General features: G+C 52.9%; 1 protein-coding gene across 1 annotated transcript in view; it reads right to left on the reverse strand.

The window, feature by feature from the left end:
- The window catches only part of PLIN3 (perilipin 3), a 30106-nt gene extending 28373 nt beyond the window's left edge, over positions 1 to 1733 (reverse strand). Inside the window, exon 1 of the mRNA XM_024238308.3 lies at positions 1262 to 1733. The gene's annotated coding sequence lies outside the window, so the exon portion shown is untranslated. The remainder of the gene's footprint in view (positions 1 to 1261) is intronic.
- Positions 1734 to 16652: the final 14919 nt, after the last annotated feature.

Here is a 16652-nt window from a genome sequence, read left to right on the forward strand (position 1 = left end):
CTCACTAGGAATAGGAGTTTGGGAAGGCAGCATTCCCTAGGAGTCTTGCTTGCCACATCTGTGAAATGTGTCTAAGTGTTTCACAAGAGCCTGGAGTCCCTGTGGACTGGAAGAGACACTGCTCCGGGGAAGCTCAGATCCGTGCCCGGCACATAGTAAGTGCTCCATAAACCATCTCACCGCACTCTGGCTTCCACGGACAAAGGAGTAAAGCCAGCCAGGAACCAGCTTCCTGCTAGATACAAAAGTCCCGCAACTGGGAAGTCAGGTGAGAAGAAATACCTACCTCCCAGTGATCATTGCCTGAATCTATGCTTCTCCTCACCTCCTTTGGAGCCTGAGCTCACCTGGGCAGGGGGCCAGGTAGGCAGGCATCAAAGTCCTGGCCTCGACCGATTTTCAAGTCCCACTTAGGACTCAGGCAGCTTCCTCCCGTCCCCTCTGTCCTCCATGACTTCCTGGAACTGGTTTAAGCAAGGGTGGCCATGGCAGATGTCAACACCCTATGAAACCCCTGGGGGTCAGTGACCTGCCTTGCCGCTGGCTCCAGAAGGGGAACTCCAGGCCAGACCCAGCCATCCAGCAACTTCAGAGCATGCTAAGACTGGACTTCCAAAATTCCAAGAGCCCCACGTCCCACTGCCAGGCCCAGCCGGGACAAGAACCCCAAAGCAGTTAAGGGATAGGCCTTCATACTTTTAAGCCACCTCGTCGCCACGCCCACCCGAGGGAAGTGGGCAGGCTTTGCCCAAGACCTCCCCAGAATCAGTTGGGGGCGCCAGGAGCTGGGGCAACCCCCAACCCCACCCGTGGCAAAACCATCTGTAGGGAAGGGGGCTTTGCGGTGGCGGGGGGTGTCTCTGAAAACCCCAGAAGGGAGGGCGGAGATTCTGCCCGCAGGAGGAAACTTGCCTGCAAATGGCGTTTCCAAAAGCAAACTGTTCAAAATTTAGAGAAAACCTGATGGGCGGGGGGCGGTATTTAGCCCACCCCCCTCAATATCACCCCTTCTACGGGGCTCTTTCGCCCCTCAAAAGTCCCAGGAAGTGAGAAGAAGGTTTCAAAGTCTGAGCTTCGTTGCAGAAGTTGGATTTTTCTGGGGGGAGGGGTGACCAGCCTGGGCTGAAGACCCCTCCCCAGGCCGCAAAGTCCAGCAAATCCCACCCTGAGAAAGGCCCTCCCCGACCCCTCCGCCCCTGGGGTGCCCCAGAACTCGGTGGACACCGCCCCCCAGCTCAACTGAGGCGCCCGCGCCACTCACCGCGGTCAACGGGACGTCCCAGGAACAGTGGCCGCGACTTCCAAACCAGCCTGGAAACCGTCCGGGCCGGAGCGGGGCTGGCTTTTACTGCGTGGTAGGTTGGGGGCGCACGGGAGTGACGGGGGAGAGGACCAATCAAGTTGAGGGAATGCCTGCGCCAGGCCCGCCCCTCTCCTCCCTGCCCCGCCTCCACTAGGCCCCGCCCCTCGCCAAGTCGTGAAGTCCGGGAAGGACCCCACGCCCTGCCCCTGAAGGGGAGGGGGCACTCCTGGACCACGCCTGTCCCAGCCACGGGACCCCCGCTCCGCAGCTGGGGACCCTATGAAGTTGGCCCTGGGAGGTGAGTGCGATCAGGGGCGCCGCACAAGTGCTGGGATTCCCCAGGTCGCCCATTTCTCCTATGGCCAAACTGAGGCTGCGAGAACCCCGGGACAGTTGCAGGGTGACCCTCGCCAGCGCGTCAGGGGCCACGCCCTCCACTATGGGCTCCAACTCAGATATATATATATATATATATATATATTATATATATATATACACACACACACACTTTTTTTTTTTGAGACACAGTCTCGCTCTGTCGCTAAGGCTGGAGTGCAGTGACGCGACCTTGGCTCACTGCGGCCTCCACCTCGTGGATTCAAGCGATTCTCCTGCCTCAGCCTCCTGAGTAGCTGGGATTACAGACACGTGCCACCACGCCTGGCTAATTTTTTGTATTTTTAGCAGAGACAGGGTTTCACCATGTTGGTCTTGAACTCTTGAACTCAAGTCATCTGCCCTCCTGGGCCTCCCAAATTGCTGGGATCACAGGTATGAGCCACCGCGCCCGGCCTAACGCAGCTACATGAGTGACTTGAACCACCACGGGAACTTGTCCAGCCTCCAGCCTGATCTGCCCAACATCAGACCACTTCATCCTCCCAGCACTGTATTGTCTTTTTATCATCCCTAATTTGCAGAGGAGGAAGCTGAGGCCTGGAGAGGGTCAGCCAGGGGCAATGCAGGGGTCAGGCTCCAGGCTCTGTGACTGCTGGATCAACATTTTCCTGAAGCTGCCCCCACTTGGATTTTACCCTGCCCCTCTCCACCTCCCAAATTATTTATCCTCTTGGTCTATAAACCAAGGTCTCAATCTCAGATGGCCCTAGGGTCCAGGGAGGAGGTGAATATTTCTGCTGAGGAGGTGGCAGTGATGCTCTGCTTAGAGGGGCAGGGGAGAGCAGTGCCCTATGGGAGACCCACCTGGAGAGTCACAGATCCGCAGGAAGTTCAAGCCGTAGACATGTCCTGCCGGTTAGGGAACAATTGGACCAAATGAAACCCAACTGGGGCTGTGTCTGGCCCAGGGGCCACCAGTTTGCCACCTCTGCTAAATTATTTGAATAGAATGAAGCTTCTGGTAGCTTTAGAAAGAACATGGGAAAAATTGGGTGTCTGTGACTGCATTTTTTTTGGGGGGTGAGTGGGGACAGGGTCTATGCTAGCACTGTCCAATAGAACTTTTTGCAATGTTGAGAGTGTTCTAGAATTGTGTGCCATCCAACATTGTAGCCAAAAGCACCATGTGGCTAATGCACAGTAAGAAGCTGAATGTTTAAATTTTTTTTTTTTTTTTTTTTGAGACAGTCTTGCTCTGTCGCCCAGGCTGGAGTGCAATGGCACCATCTCGACTCACTACAACCTCCACCTCCCGGGTTCAAGCGGTTCTCCTGCCTCAGCCTCCCAAGTAGCTGGGATTACAGGCACGCGCCACCACACCCAGCTAATGTTTGTATTTTTAGTAGAGACGAGGACTCACCATGTTGGCCAGGCTGGTCTCGAACTCCTGGCCTCAAGTGATCCACCTGCCTCGGCCTCCTAAAGTGCTGGGATTACAGGTGTGAGCCACTGCGCTTGTCCTGAATGTTTAAATTTAAGTAACTTCAGGCAGCTAGTGAGATTCTCAAGTGAATCTGAGACCCCATTCCATGACATTTGTAACAGGCTTTTCCCTTCTCATTCACTCATTCAACCATATTTATTGAGTCCTTGCGCTGGGCACAGCGGTGAGCGAAACAGATAAGAATTCCAGGCCTCGTGACACACACTACCCAGTGAGAGAGACAAGCAAGGAACAACATAAGTGAGTGAACTTTGCAATGGGTCACATGGTAGGACAGCAAAGGACGAGACGAATGTGGGGGCTGTGGGGATTTTGTTCTTGTTTTTTGTTTTTGAGACGGAGTCTCACTCTGTCACCCAGGCTGGAGTGCAGTGGCACGATCTCGGCTCACTGCAACCTCTGCTTCCCAGGTTCAAGCAATTCTTATGCCTCGATCTCCCAAGTGGCTGGGATTACAGGCCTGTGCCACCATGCCTAGCCAATTTTTGTATTTTTTTTTTTTTAGTAGAGACGGGGCTTCACCATGTTGTCCAGGCTGGTCTCGAACTCCTGACCTCACGTGATCCACCAGCCCTGGCCTCTCAAGGTGCTGGGTTATAGGCGTGAGCCACCGCACCAGGTAGGGCCGCAGTTTTTAGTGGGGAGGTCAGAGGAGGCCTTTCTGAGTGACATCCAAGAAGAGAAGAGAGAGGGGTCAGGAGGAAACCATGTCCGTTAGGGGGAACAGCATTCCAGGCAGCAGGCACAGTCCGTGAAAAGGCCCTGAGGCAAGACCACACCCTGCCTGTTAGAGCAGTGAGGAGGCCCCTGTGGCTGGAGTAGAGTGAGTGAGAGAGAGGGAGGAGGAGAGGGCTGGGATGGCTCAGAGAGGGGAAGTGACTCATCCAAGATTCAAGGTCAGTGGGAGATTTGCCTGTTAACCCTCAACTTCTTAGTGGCCTTGAGTAACAAAATAGCTCTGGTCTAGGGGATGAGCCCTGGTGATTTTGCCCCACACCTTTTTTTTTTTTGTGAGACAGAGTCATCTCCCAGGCTTTCAGTTCTTCTTGAGGGCAACATCTGCCCAGGAGTCCCCCTTCTGGCCCCCACAGTCCTAGGGTGAGAGGTAAGAAATAGCTACTGTTGGCTGGGCGCAGTGGCTCATGCCTGTAATCCCAGCACTTTGGGAGGCCGAGGTGGGCGGATCACCTGAGGTCAGGAGTTTGAGACCAGCCTGACCAACATGGAGAAACCCCATCCCTACTAAAAATACAAAATTAGCCAGGTGTGGTGGCGCATGCCTGTAATCCCAGCTACTCGGGAGGCTGAGGCAGGAGAATCACTTGAACCTGGGAGGCGGATGTTGCAGTGACCCAGATTGTGCCATTGCACTCCAGCCTGGGCAACAAGAGCGAAACTCTGTTTCAGAAAAAAAAAAAAAAAAGAAAAGAAAAAAGAAATAGCTACTGTTGGCCAGTGGCTCACACCAGTAATCTCAGCACTTTGGGGAGCCAAGGCGGACAGATCACTTGAGCTCAGGAGTTCAAGACCAGCCTGGCCAATATGGCGAAATCCTGTCTCTACCAAAAATACAAAATTAACCGGGCATGGTGACGCACGCATGCCTGTAATCCCAGCTTCTCCACAGGTTGAGGTAGAAGGATCACTTGATACTGGAGGGGTGGAGGTTGCAGTGAGCCAAGATTGCACCACTGCACTCCAGCCTGGGTAACAGAGCAAGACCCTGTCTCAAAACCAAAAATGAGATAGCTGCTGTTTTCTGGGCTATTTCATTACATTATTCAGCAGCCTGATTCCCATTTTCTTTTATTATTTATTTATTTATTTATTTTTGAGATGGAGTTTTGCTCTGTCGCCCAGGCTAGAGTGTAGTGGCATGATCTCGGCTCACTGCAACCTCTGCCTCCTGGTTTCCAGCAATTCTCTGCCTCAGCCTCCCAAGTAGCTGGGATTACAGGCGCCCACCACCACGCCTGGCTAATTTTTTGTATTTTTAGTAGAGACGGGGTTTCACCATGTTGGCCAGGCTGATCTTGAACTCCTAACCTCGAGATCCACCCGCCTCTGCCTCCCAAAGTGTTGGGATTACAGGCGTGAGCCACAGCACGTGGTGCTATTTATTTATTTATTTACTGATGATGATGATGATTATTATTATTATTATTTGAGTCAGAGTCTTGCTCTGTCACCCAGGCTGGAGTGCAGTGGCGCGATCTCAGCTTACTGAAAGCTCCACCTCCTGGGTTCACACCATTCTCCTGCCTCAGCCTCGCGAGTAGCTGGGACTACAGGTGCGTGCCATCACACCCGGCTAATTTTTGTATTTTTAGTAGAGATGAGGTTTCTCCATGTTGACCAGGCTGCTCTCGAACTCCTGACCTAAAGTGATCCACCCACCTCAGCCTGCCAAGGTAAACCAACCGTGATTCCTGTTTTCTGGATCAGGAAACTAAGGATCAGAGAGGCAGAGTAACTTGCCCCAGGTCACACAGCCAGAAATTGCCAGCCCCAGGGTTTGAACCTTGAGTTATCTGTCTTTAAGGTCTTTGGTTTCTGTTTGTTTTGGGGTTTTTTGTTTTGTTTTGTTTTTGAGAGAGTCTCACTTCGTCTGGAAGTGAGGCTGGAGTGCAGTGGCGGGATCTCAACTCACTGCAACCTCCGCTTCCCAGGTTCAAGCAATTCGCCTGCCTCAGCCTCCTGAGTAGCTGGAATTACAGGTATGCGCCACCACACCCGGCTAATTTTTGTATTTTTAGTACAGACAGGGTTTTGCCATGTGGGCCAGGCTTGTCTCGAACTCCTGACCTCAGGTGATCTGCCCGCCTCTGCCTCCCAAAGTGCTGGGATTACAGGCATGAGCCACCGCGCCCAGCAGGTCTTTGTTTTTGACATTTTCTACTCTTTCTCTTCTTTCCTTCCCTCTCCACCCCCTCCCAATTCTAGGACTCCTAATTCTTTTTTTTTTTTTTTTTTGAGACGGAGTCTTGCTCTGTAACCCAGGCTGGAGTGCAGTGGCTGGATCTCTGCTCACTGCAAGCTCTGCCTCCCAGGTTCACGCCATTCTCCTGCCTCAGCCTCCCAAGTAGCTGGGACTACAGGCGCCCGCCACCACACCCGCCTAATTTTTTGTATTTTTAGTAGAGACGGGGTTTCACCGTGTTAGCCAGGATGGTCTCGATCTGCTGACCTCGTGATCCGCCCGCCTCGGCCTCTCAAAGTGCTGGGATTACAGGCGTGAGCCACCGCGCCCAGCCAGGACGCCTACTTCTTTCTCACTGAGAAGAGGGGAACGGCGGTGAGCATACTGCCACAAGGTGGCACTGCTGGTCCCAGATGCGTCCCTGCCTGGCACAGGTGTTCCCTGTCTCTCGTCTGACCCTTCCTTCCCTCCATCCATCCATCCGTTTTCAAGCATGTCCTATTGAGTGTGAGCCAGGCCAGCGATTCACTGGATATGTAGTCATTCAACAAACAATTATTAAGCACCTGCTGTGTGCCAAGCCTGTGCTGGGCAGCCCTGGAGACAGACACAGGATGGCAGGATTGCATTAAGACTTCTGGGGCCAGCTGTGGTGGCTCACACCTGTAATCCCAGCACTTTGGGAGGCCAAAGATGGTGGATCACCTGAGGTCAGGAGTTTAAGACCAGCCTGGCCAACAGACAGAAACCCTGTCTCTATTTAAAATACAAAATTAGGTGGGCATGGTGGCGCATGCCTGTAATCCCAGCTAGTTGGGAGGCTGAGGCAGAAGAATCGCTTGAACCTGGGATGGTGAGGTGAGAATTGCTTGAACCCTCTCTGAGCCATCCCTGCCCTCCCCTCCTCCCTCCCTCTCGCTCCCTCTTTGCACTCCAGCCTGAGTGACAAAAACGAAACTCTGTCTCAAAAAAAAAAAAAAAGACTTTTGGGGCCAGGCACGGTGGCTCAGCTCTTTGGGAGGTTGAGGCCAGAGGATCACTGGAGGCCAGGAGTTCGAGACCAGCCAGGCCACATAGCAAGACCCGTCTCTGCACAAACTTAAAAAATATAGCCAGGCATGATGGTGCCCGCCTGGGGCCTCGGCTACTTGGAAGGTTGAGGAGGGAGGATTGCTTGAGCCCAAGAGTTCTAGTCTGCAGTGAGCTGTGATAGCACCACTGCACTCCAGTCTGGGCGACAGAGCGAGACCCTGACTCAAAACAAAAAACAAACAAACCAAAAAAGGCTTTTGGGGCTGGGCACAGTGGCTCATGCCTATAATTCCCAGAAGACTGGGAGTCTGAGGCAGAAGAATCACTTGAAGCCAGGAGGTTCTGTTTTCTTTTCTTTTGAGATGGAGTGTGACCAGGTGGATAAAATAGAGGGTTATCAGGGCTGTGATAGGGTGCACAAGCGTGGTGGAGCCTGGGGTAGGTGCTGGACCTAGGTGGGTGAGAGTAGTTCTGGAGGACTTTCAGGATGAGGTGATGTCTAAGCTGAGCCCTGAGAAGTGAACAGCGATCAGGCAGGTAAAGGCACCAAAAAGCTGTTTCAGGCCAAGGGAACAGAGAGTGCTAAGACACAGAATAAGACTGGAGGATAGAATGTGGTGGGGGTGGCATCAGGGGAAAAAAGATGAAGCTGGACAGAGTGGCCAGGGTCAGGCTGCCAGATCTAAGGGCACTGGGGAGCCACAGTAGGTTCCAGAGCAGGAGCAGCAAGGGCAAGTTGGAACATTTGAAAGATCTCTTGGGCCACCCTGTGGATAATGATTCAAAGGGAATAAGACTGGAGTATGAAGAACAGGAGGAGGAAAGGAACCAAATGCTTCAGGTAACTCTGGAAGAAAAAGTAGGACATAGGTGGTGGCAAGGCCAGATATGGTGGCTCACGCCTGCAATCCCAGCACTTTGAGAGGCGGAGGTGGGAGGATCGCTTGAGCCCAGGAGTTCAAGACCAACCTGGGCAACATAGTGAGACCCTATCTCTGTTTTGTTTGTTTCTTTTAGAGAAAGAAAATAAAAAGACAGGTGGTATTGGAGAGGGAACAGTACAGAAGGACGTTCCAGTCACAGTAGCTTTCATTCATTCATTCGGGGAATATTTATTTTTATTTTTATTTATTTATTTATTTATTTGAGACGGAGTCTCGCTCTGTCACCCATGCTGGAGTTGGAGTGCAGTGGCACGATCTCGGCTCACTACAAGCTCCGCCTCCTGGGTTCACGCCACTCTCCTGCCTCAGCCTCCAGAGTAGCTGGGACTACGGGTGCCCACCACCACGCCCAGCTAATTTTTTTTTTTTTTTTTTTAGTAGAGACGGGGTTTCACCGTGTTAGCCGGGATGGTTTCAATCTCCTGACCTCATGGTCTACCCGCCTTGGCCTCCCAAAGTGCTGGGATTACAGGCATGATCCACCACGCCCGGCCTATTTTTATTATTATTATTATTTTTTTTTTTTTTTTGAGATGGAGTCTCGCTCTGTCGCCCAAGCTGGAGTGCAGTGGCGCGATCTCAGCTCACTGCAACCTCTGCCTCCCGGGTTCAAGGGATTCTCCTGCCTCAGCCTCCTGAGTAGCTGGGACTACAGGCACGTGCCACCCCACCCGGCTAATTTTTTGTATTTTTAGTAGAGACGGGGTTTCACCGTGTTAGCCAGGATGGTCTCAATCTCCTGACCTCAAGATCCGCCCACCTCGGCCTCCCAAAGTTCTGGGATTACAGGCATGAGCCACTATAAATAAAAAGAGACTTATTATTGTTATTTTTTAAGACGAAGTCTAGCTCTGTCGCCCAGGTTGGAGTACAATGGCACGATCTTGGGTCACTGTAGCCCCCGCCTCCTGGGTTCAAGGGATTCTCCTGCCTCAGCCTGCTGAGCAGCTGGCATTACAGGTGCATGTGACCACGCCCAGCTAATTTTTATATTTAAAATTTTTTTTAAGTTTTGTTTATTTATTTATTTGAGATTGAGTCTCATTCCATCACCTGAGCTGGAGAGCAGTGGCGCTATCTCAGCTCACTGCAACCTTCACCTCCTGGTTTCTAGCGGTTCTCCTGCCTTAGCCTCCCGAGTAGCTGGAATTATAGGTGCCCACCAACATGCCCAGCCAATTTTTGTATTTTTAGTAGAGAGGGGGTTTCACCATGTTGGCCAGGCTGGTCTCAAACTCCTGGCCTCAAGTGATCCACCCGCCTCGGCCTCTCAAAGTGCTGGGATTACAGGCACGCGCCACCACGCCCAGCCAATTTTTGTATTTTTAGTAGAGACGGGGTTTCACCATGTTGGCCAGGCTGGTCTCAAACTCCTGGCCTCAAGTGATCCACCCGCCTCGGCCTCTCAAAGTGCTGGGATTACAGGCACGCGCCACCACGCCCAGCTGATTTTTGTATTTTTAGTAGAGACGGGGTTTCACCATGTTGGCCAGGCTGGTCTCAAACTCCTGGCCTCAAGTGATCCACCCGCCTCGGCCTCTCAAAGTGCTGGGATTACAGGCACGCGCCACCACGCCCAGCTGATTTTTGTATTTTTAGTAGAGACGGGGTTTCACCATGTTGGCCAGGCTGGTCTCAAACTCCTGGCCTCAAGTGATCCACCCGCCTTGGCCTCTCAAAGTGCTGGGATTACAGGCACGCGCCACCAGGCCCAGCTGATTTTTGTATTTTTAGTAGAGACGAGGTTTCACCATGTTGGCCAGGCTGGTCTCAAACTCCTGGCCTCAAGTGATCCACCCGCCTCGGCCTCCCACAGTTCTGGGATTACAGGCATGAGCCACCGCGCCTGGCCAGGGCCTGGTCTTTATCTTGGGAGCAATGGGCAGCAATGTTGGATTCAGAGCAGGGGAGGGCCCTCATCAGGCCTCTGGGGAAGGGAAAGGGCCTGTGAGATGCAGAGACTGGCAGGGGCCTGGGGGGTCTGGGGGGGCCAGTGGGAGGTGATGGTCCGCAGAGGGTCTGCAGGGGGTGCGGGCAGAGGAGAGAGAGACTGTAGATGGAAAGTGGACAGGTAAGGCTGACACAGGCCTCGGGTTGGGGGTTCAGGGGGCAGGGCCAACCTTGAGGCAGGGACCCAGCAGAGGAGCACGTTGGGGGATATGGATGAGGATGAGCTCAGTTTGCCTCTTCCAGAACCCCTGGCCTAAGGTTGCAGGGTTAGCAAATAAAAATACAGGACACCTGGTTAAATGCAAATCTTGGCTACACTTTTTTTTTTTTTTGACGGAGTCTCGCTCTGTCACCCAGGCTGGAGTGCAGTGGCGCGATCTTGGCTCGCCGCAGGCTCTGCCTCCCGGGTTCACGCCAATTCTCCTGCCTCAGCCTCCCAAGTAACTGGGAGTGCAGGTGCATGCCACCACATCTGGCTAATTTTTGTATTTTTCATACAGGTAGGGGTCCCACCATGTTGCCCAGGCTGGTCTTAAACTCCTGGGCTCAAATAATCCTCCCACCTTGGACTCCCAAAGTGCTGGGATTACAGGTGTGAGCCACCACACCTGGCCATGTGAATAATTTTTAGCATAAGTATGTTCCAAATATTTTGAGACATACTTATGCTAAAAATTTTTCATTTAATGGAGTTCAGTGGCTCACGCCTATAATCCCAGTGCTTTGGGAGACAGAAGCAGGAAGATTGCTTGAGCCCAGGAGGTCAGGGCTGCCGTGACTATGATGGCACCACTGTACTCCAGCCTGGGTGACAGAGCAAGACCTTGTCTCAAAATAATAATAATAATAATAATAATAATAATTCATTTTGGTCGGGTGCAGTGGCCCACGGCTGTAATCTCAGCATTTTGGGAGGCCGAGGCAGGCAGATCACTTGAGGTCAGGAGTTGGAGACCAGCCTCGCCAACATAGTGAAACCCCGTCTCTACTAAAAATACAAAAATCAGCTGGGCGTGGTGGCGTACGTTTGTAATCCCGGCTACTTGGGAGGCTGAGGCAGGAGAATCCCTTGAACCTGGGAGGCGGAGTTTCCTGTCAGCCAAGATCGCACCACTGCACTCCAGCCTGGGTGACAGAGGGAGATTCTGTCTCAAAAAATAATAATAATGGCCGGGTGCGATGGCTCACACCTGTCATCCCAGCACTTGGGGAGGCCGAGGGGGTGGGGTGGATCACCTGAGGTCAGGAGTTCGAGACCAGCCTGGCCAACATGGTGAAACCCCGTCTCTACTAAAAATACAAAAAATTAGCCAGACGTGGTGACATGCGCCTGTAATCTCTGCTGCTCGGGAAACTGAGTCAGGAGACTCGCTTGAACCCGGGAGGCGGAGGTTGCAGTGAGCCGAGATCACGCCATTGCACTCCATCCTGGGCAACAAAAGCGAAACTCTGTCTCAAAACAAAAACAAAAACAAATAATAGTAACAACGACAATAATTCGTTTAACTGTCTGTCTTGTAATTAACCGGGCAATTCAGCCAGGCCTTGTCCACGTTGCCCCCTGCCACATTGTGGCTCCAGCGACCGGGTGGACACCTGACCAGCTGTGGCCCAACGGTGAGAAGGCAGAGGATTTTGTCTCTGGCAATTCGGGCTTGCTGCAGGAAGCCAGGGGTCTTTTAACATGCAGGCCCTGGCCGGTCCCCACCCCCAGGCCCTCATGGCGCCAGCTGCCCGCTGCCCCCTGCGAGGCGCTGGCGGGCGTGGGGGAGGGGAGCAGCTCTGAGACCCACTGTCTCCTCTCCTAGGCCAGGAGTGTCCTACTGGCTCTCATGCCCATCCGTGGAATGCCCGAGGGGACCCCGGGCCAGGCCTCCACCTGGCCATTGTCTCCTGCACCCTCTGTCCCTGGTGGCCCGTCCGGCTCTGAGCCAGACATTAAGACTTCTTGGGCCTCCCACAAGTCCTGCAGGCAGGCAGATGCCTTGTCCATGTCTGGGAAGGACGGAGGCCTGGGGCAGCTGCCTGGGAATCAGATCCCACGGGGCCCTGCAACTCCATTCCTTGGGGCTGCAGCCACCCCCCCCAGCCAACCCCTCCCTGGAGAACCGTGTCCAGGATGGCCAGGCCTGGTGGCTCTGGGCACGGCCCTCCCAGTGCCAGCTGCCAGGATGTGCCAGCCGCGTTGGCGGGGAGAGAACAGGCCGTTCTTGGCTCTCCCGGCTGCCTCTTTGTTCCCGGGAGGAGGTGGGGGGCTGTTGTCCTGGCAACCAGCCCCTTTTCCCCAACACAGTCACACGAGGTGAAAACTGGGGGCACCTCAGGCCTAGGGGTTCGGGTTAGGGAGGGTCCCCGGTCACCTAAGGTGGCTGAGGATCTCCCTCCTCCCCGCCAGTCCGGCTTCCTCGGAGTTCATATTTCCTGGACGATGAGGGAGGCCGGGTCACCCCCGCCCCACTTTTGGGGATTGGAATGCCGGAGGTGGTGGCAACAGGGGGTGGACGTTCCCGGCAGGGCAGGCACTGTGGTGGTGGCAGCTGCTAGTCCCCTGCCTGTCCCACGTCCCCCAAGTGGGAGGCCGCAGCTGGTGTGGGTGACTTTGGTTCCCAGGGCGGGGGAGGGTTATTTTGGGAGTAGGGGCTAGGGAGAACGAGAGGCCCCTCCACAGGGGCAGGAAGTGGGGCGGCCCCAGCTGCATTCTCCCGTTGGCCCACCTGGCGTGGCGGGTACCGCCGCCGCTGCACAGGAAGTGTCCCCAACGCCCGCCTGTGTGGTCCACTGAGTCTAGGGCCTGGAAGCGGGAGGCAGCTGGCGAGGAGGGGGCAGGGACCTGCTGGGGGTGCTGCAGAGCAGATCAGAATCTTCCAGAAGAGTCCCGCTGGGGTAATGGTGGTGCCTATGGAGTGAGTGGTGACTTTGGTTCAGGCCATTGATATGCATTGGCTGGTTTAATCCAGTGTGTTCTGGAGGAAGATGCTAGGAATAAATCCCCCTTTTACACATGGGGAAACCGAGGCTCAGAAACAGAAGCGACTGGCCCAAAGTCATTCAGCAAATAAACAGCTGAGGCCAGGCGAGGTGGCTCAGACGCCTGTAATCCCAGCACTTCAGGAGGCCAAGGCGGGTGAATCACCTGAGGTCAAGAGTGTGAGACCAGCCTGGACAACATGGTGAGACCCTGTCTCTACTAAAAATACAAAAATCAGCTGGGTGTGGTGGTGGGTGCCTGTAATCCTAGCACTTCAGGAGGCTGAGGCCAGTGAATCACCTGAGGTCAGGGGTGTGAGACCAGCCTGGACAACACGGTGAAACCATGTCTCTACTAAAAATATAAAAATCAGCCGGGTGTGGTGGCGGGTGCCTGTAATCCCAGCTACTTGGGAGGCTGAGGCATGAGAATCGCTTGAACCCAGGGAGGGAGTGGAGGCTGTGGTGAGCCAAGATCGCGCCACTGCATTCCAGCCTCAGCAAGAGAGCAAGACTCTGTCTCAAAACAACAACAATAACAATAACAACAAGACAACAACAACACCAACAACAAAACAGCAGAGGTCGGGCGCCATGGCTCATGCTTATAATCCCAGCACTTTGGGAAGCTGAGGTGGGCAGATCGTTTGAGCCCAGGAGCTTGAGGTTGCAGTGAGCTATGATCGCGCCACTGCACTCCAGCCTGGGCAACAGAGCGAGACTCCAACTCAAAACAAAATAATAATAATAATAATAATAATTAATTGATAAACATCAGAAGTGGGATTTTCATGCATAGCATTTACTATCAGCTACATTAACTTCACAGAGGCCTCCAAGTATATGCTGTACAGTGTACCTCTCAACCAGGGGTGAGTCTGCCCTCCAGGGCCCATGGGGCGATGTCTGGGGACATTTGTGGTTGTCACGACTGGGGGTTGCTCCTGATATGGAGTGGGTGGAGGCCAGGGATGCTGCTCAGCACCCTTCAGTGCCCAGAATGGGCTTTCCACAGAGAAGGAACCCACCCCTAATGTACAGTTATGTGCGGTGGCTCACGCCTGTAATCCCAGCACTTTGGGAGGCCGAGGCAGGCAGATCACTTGAGGTCAGGAGTTTGAGAACAGCCTGGCCAACATGGTGAAACCCTGTCTCTACTAAAAATATAAAAATTAGCCAGCCATGGTGGCACGCGCCTGTAATCCCAGCTACTCAGGAGACCGAGCCAGGAGAATCGCTTGAACCTGGGAGGTGGAGGTTGCAGTGAGCCGAGCTCACACAACTGCACTCCACCCTGGTCGACAGAGTGAGACTCCGTCTCAAAAATACATACATACTATACATACATACATTTCCCATCCTGGGGTCGTTCATAACAGCCTAGCTGTCAGAGTTTAGGCAAGCAGTGAGTATTCACAGTGGTTCACATCACCGGTTTGGTTGAACTAGTTTTGAGTTCTGGCTCTGCAGTGAGTTTGCTGTGTGACTTTGGGCAAATCAATGAACCTCTCTGATCCTCAGTTCCTGGGCATTGGTAGTGGCATCTTTCTCAGGGGTTGCTGTCTGGACTACATGAGATGATGCAGGTAATGGGCTTAAGACAGTGTCATGCCCAAAGTGAGGGCCCAAGAAATATGACCTAGATCACTATTGTTACTATTCAACCCACAAACATTTCTTTCTTTCTTTCTTTTTTTTTTTTTTTTGAGACAGAGTCTCACTTTGTCGCCCAAGCTGGAGTGCAGAACCTCTGCCTCCTGGGTTCAAGCCATTCTCCTGCCTCAGCCTCCCAAGTAGCCGGGATTACAGACATGTGACACCACACCTGGCTAATTTTTGTTTTTGTTTTTGTTTTTCAACGTTTCCAGTTTCTTTTTTTTTTTATTATTATACTTTAAATTCTAGGGTACATGTGCACAACGTGCAGGTTTGTTACATATGTATACAAGTGCTATGTTGGTGTGCTGCACCCATTAACTCATCATTTACATTAGGTATACCTCCTAATGCTATCCCTCCCCCCTCCCCCCACCCTACGACAGGCCCCGGTGTGTGATGTTCCCCTTCCTGTGTCCAAGTGTTCTCATTGTTCAATTCCCACCTATAATTTTTGTATTTTTAGTAGAGACGGGGTTTCACCATGTTGGCCAGGCTGTCCTGAACTCCTGACCTCAGGTGATCTGCCTGCCTCGGCTTCCCAAAGTGCTGGGATTACAGGCGTGAGCCACCACGCCTGGCCTAGGAAATTTAAAATTAACATATGTGGCCAGGTGTGGTGGCTCACACCTGTAATCCCAGCACTTTGGGAGGCCAAGATGGGAGCATCACTTGAGGTCAGGAGTTCAAAACCAGCCTGGACGACACAGTGAGACCCCCATCTCTATTTGAAAAAAATAAAATAAAAAATAAAATAAAATTACATTTGTGGCTCTCATGATCACTAGCATTGGCTTAGAGGAAGAAATAGACATGAATTGACTGAATGTGGTGGCTCTTGTCTGTAATCACAACAGTTTGGGAGGCTGAGACAGGAGGATTTCCCGATCCCATGAGTTCAAGACCAGCCTGGGCAACATCGAAAGACCACATCTCTACAAGAAACTTTTCTTTTTTTTTTTTGAGATGGAGTCTCGCTCTGTCACCCACGCTGGAGTGCAGTGGCATGATGTCGGCTCACTGCAACCTTCACCTCCCAGGTTCAAGCGATTCTCCTGCCTCAGCCTCCCGAGTAGCTGGGACTACAGGCACCCACCACCACGCCCGGCTAATTTTTTGTATTTTTAGGAGAGACGGGGTTTCACCATATTGGCCAGGCTGGTCTTGAACTCCTGACCTCATGATCCGCCAGCCTCGGCTGCCCAAAGTGCTGGGATTACAGGCGTGAGCCACCGCACCCGGCCATACAATAAAATTTTAAAAAGAAGTAGATGCTGGGTGCAGTGGCTTACGCCTGTAATCCTAGCACTTTGGGAGGCAGGGGCGGAGGGATCACAAGGTCAGGAGTTCGAGACCAGCCTGGCCAATATGGTGAAACCCCATCTCTACAAAAAATACAAAAATTAGCTGGGCGTGGTGGCGGGTGCCTGTAATCCCAGCTACTCAGGAGGCTGAGGCAGGAGAATCGCTTGAACCAGGGAGGCAGAGTTTGCAGTGAGCCAAGATCGAGCCACTGCATTCCAGCCTGGGTGACACAGCAAGACTCTGTCTCAAAAAAAAAAAAAAAAAAAAGAGAGAGACATGAATCCGGTGGGGTGCAATGTCTTATGCCTGTAATCACAGCACTTTGGGAGGCCAAGGAGGGCAGATCACTTGAAGTCAGAAGTTTGAGACCAGCCTGGCCAACATGGCGAAACCCTGTCTCTCCTAAAAATACAAAAATTAGGCGGGCATGGTGGCATCCACCTGTAATCCCAGCTACTCAGAAGACTGAGGCAGGAGAATCACTTGAACCTGGGAGGCAGAGGTTGCAGTGAGCCGAGATTGCGGCACTGCACTCTAGCCTGGGTAACAGAGAGAAACTCCATCTCAAAAAAAACCAAAAATGCAATGTGGCTGGCGGCAGTGGCTCACACCTGTAATCCCAGCACTCTGGGAGGCCAGAGCAGGCGGATCACTTGAGGTCAGGAGTTCGAGACCAGCCTGGCCAATATGGTGAAACCCCATCTCTACAAAAAATACAAAAATTAGCTGGGC

Source organism: Pongo abelii, chromosome 20 (assembly GCF_028885655.2).
Source record: "Pongo abelii isolate AG06213 chromosome 20, NHGRI_mPonAbe1-v2.0_pri, whole genome shotgun sequence".
In the NCBI taxonomy this organism is placed as follows: Eukaryota; Metazoa; Chordata; class Mammalia; order Primates; family Hominidae; genus Pongo; species Pongo abelii.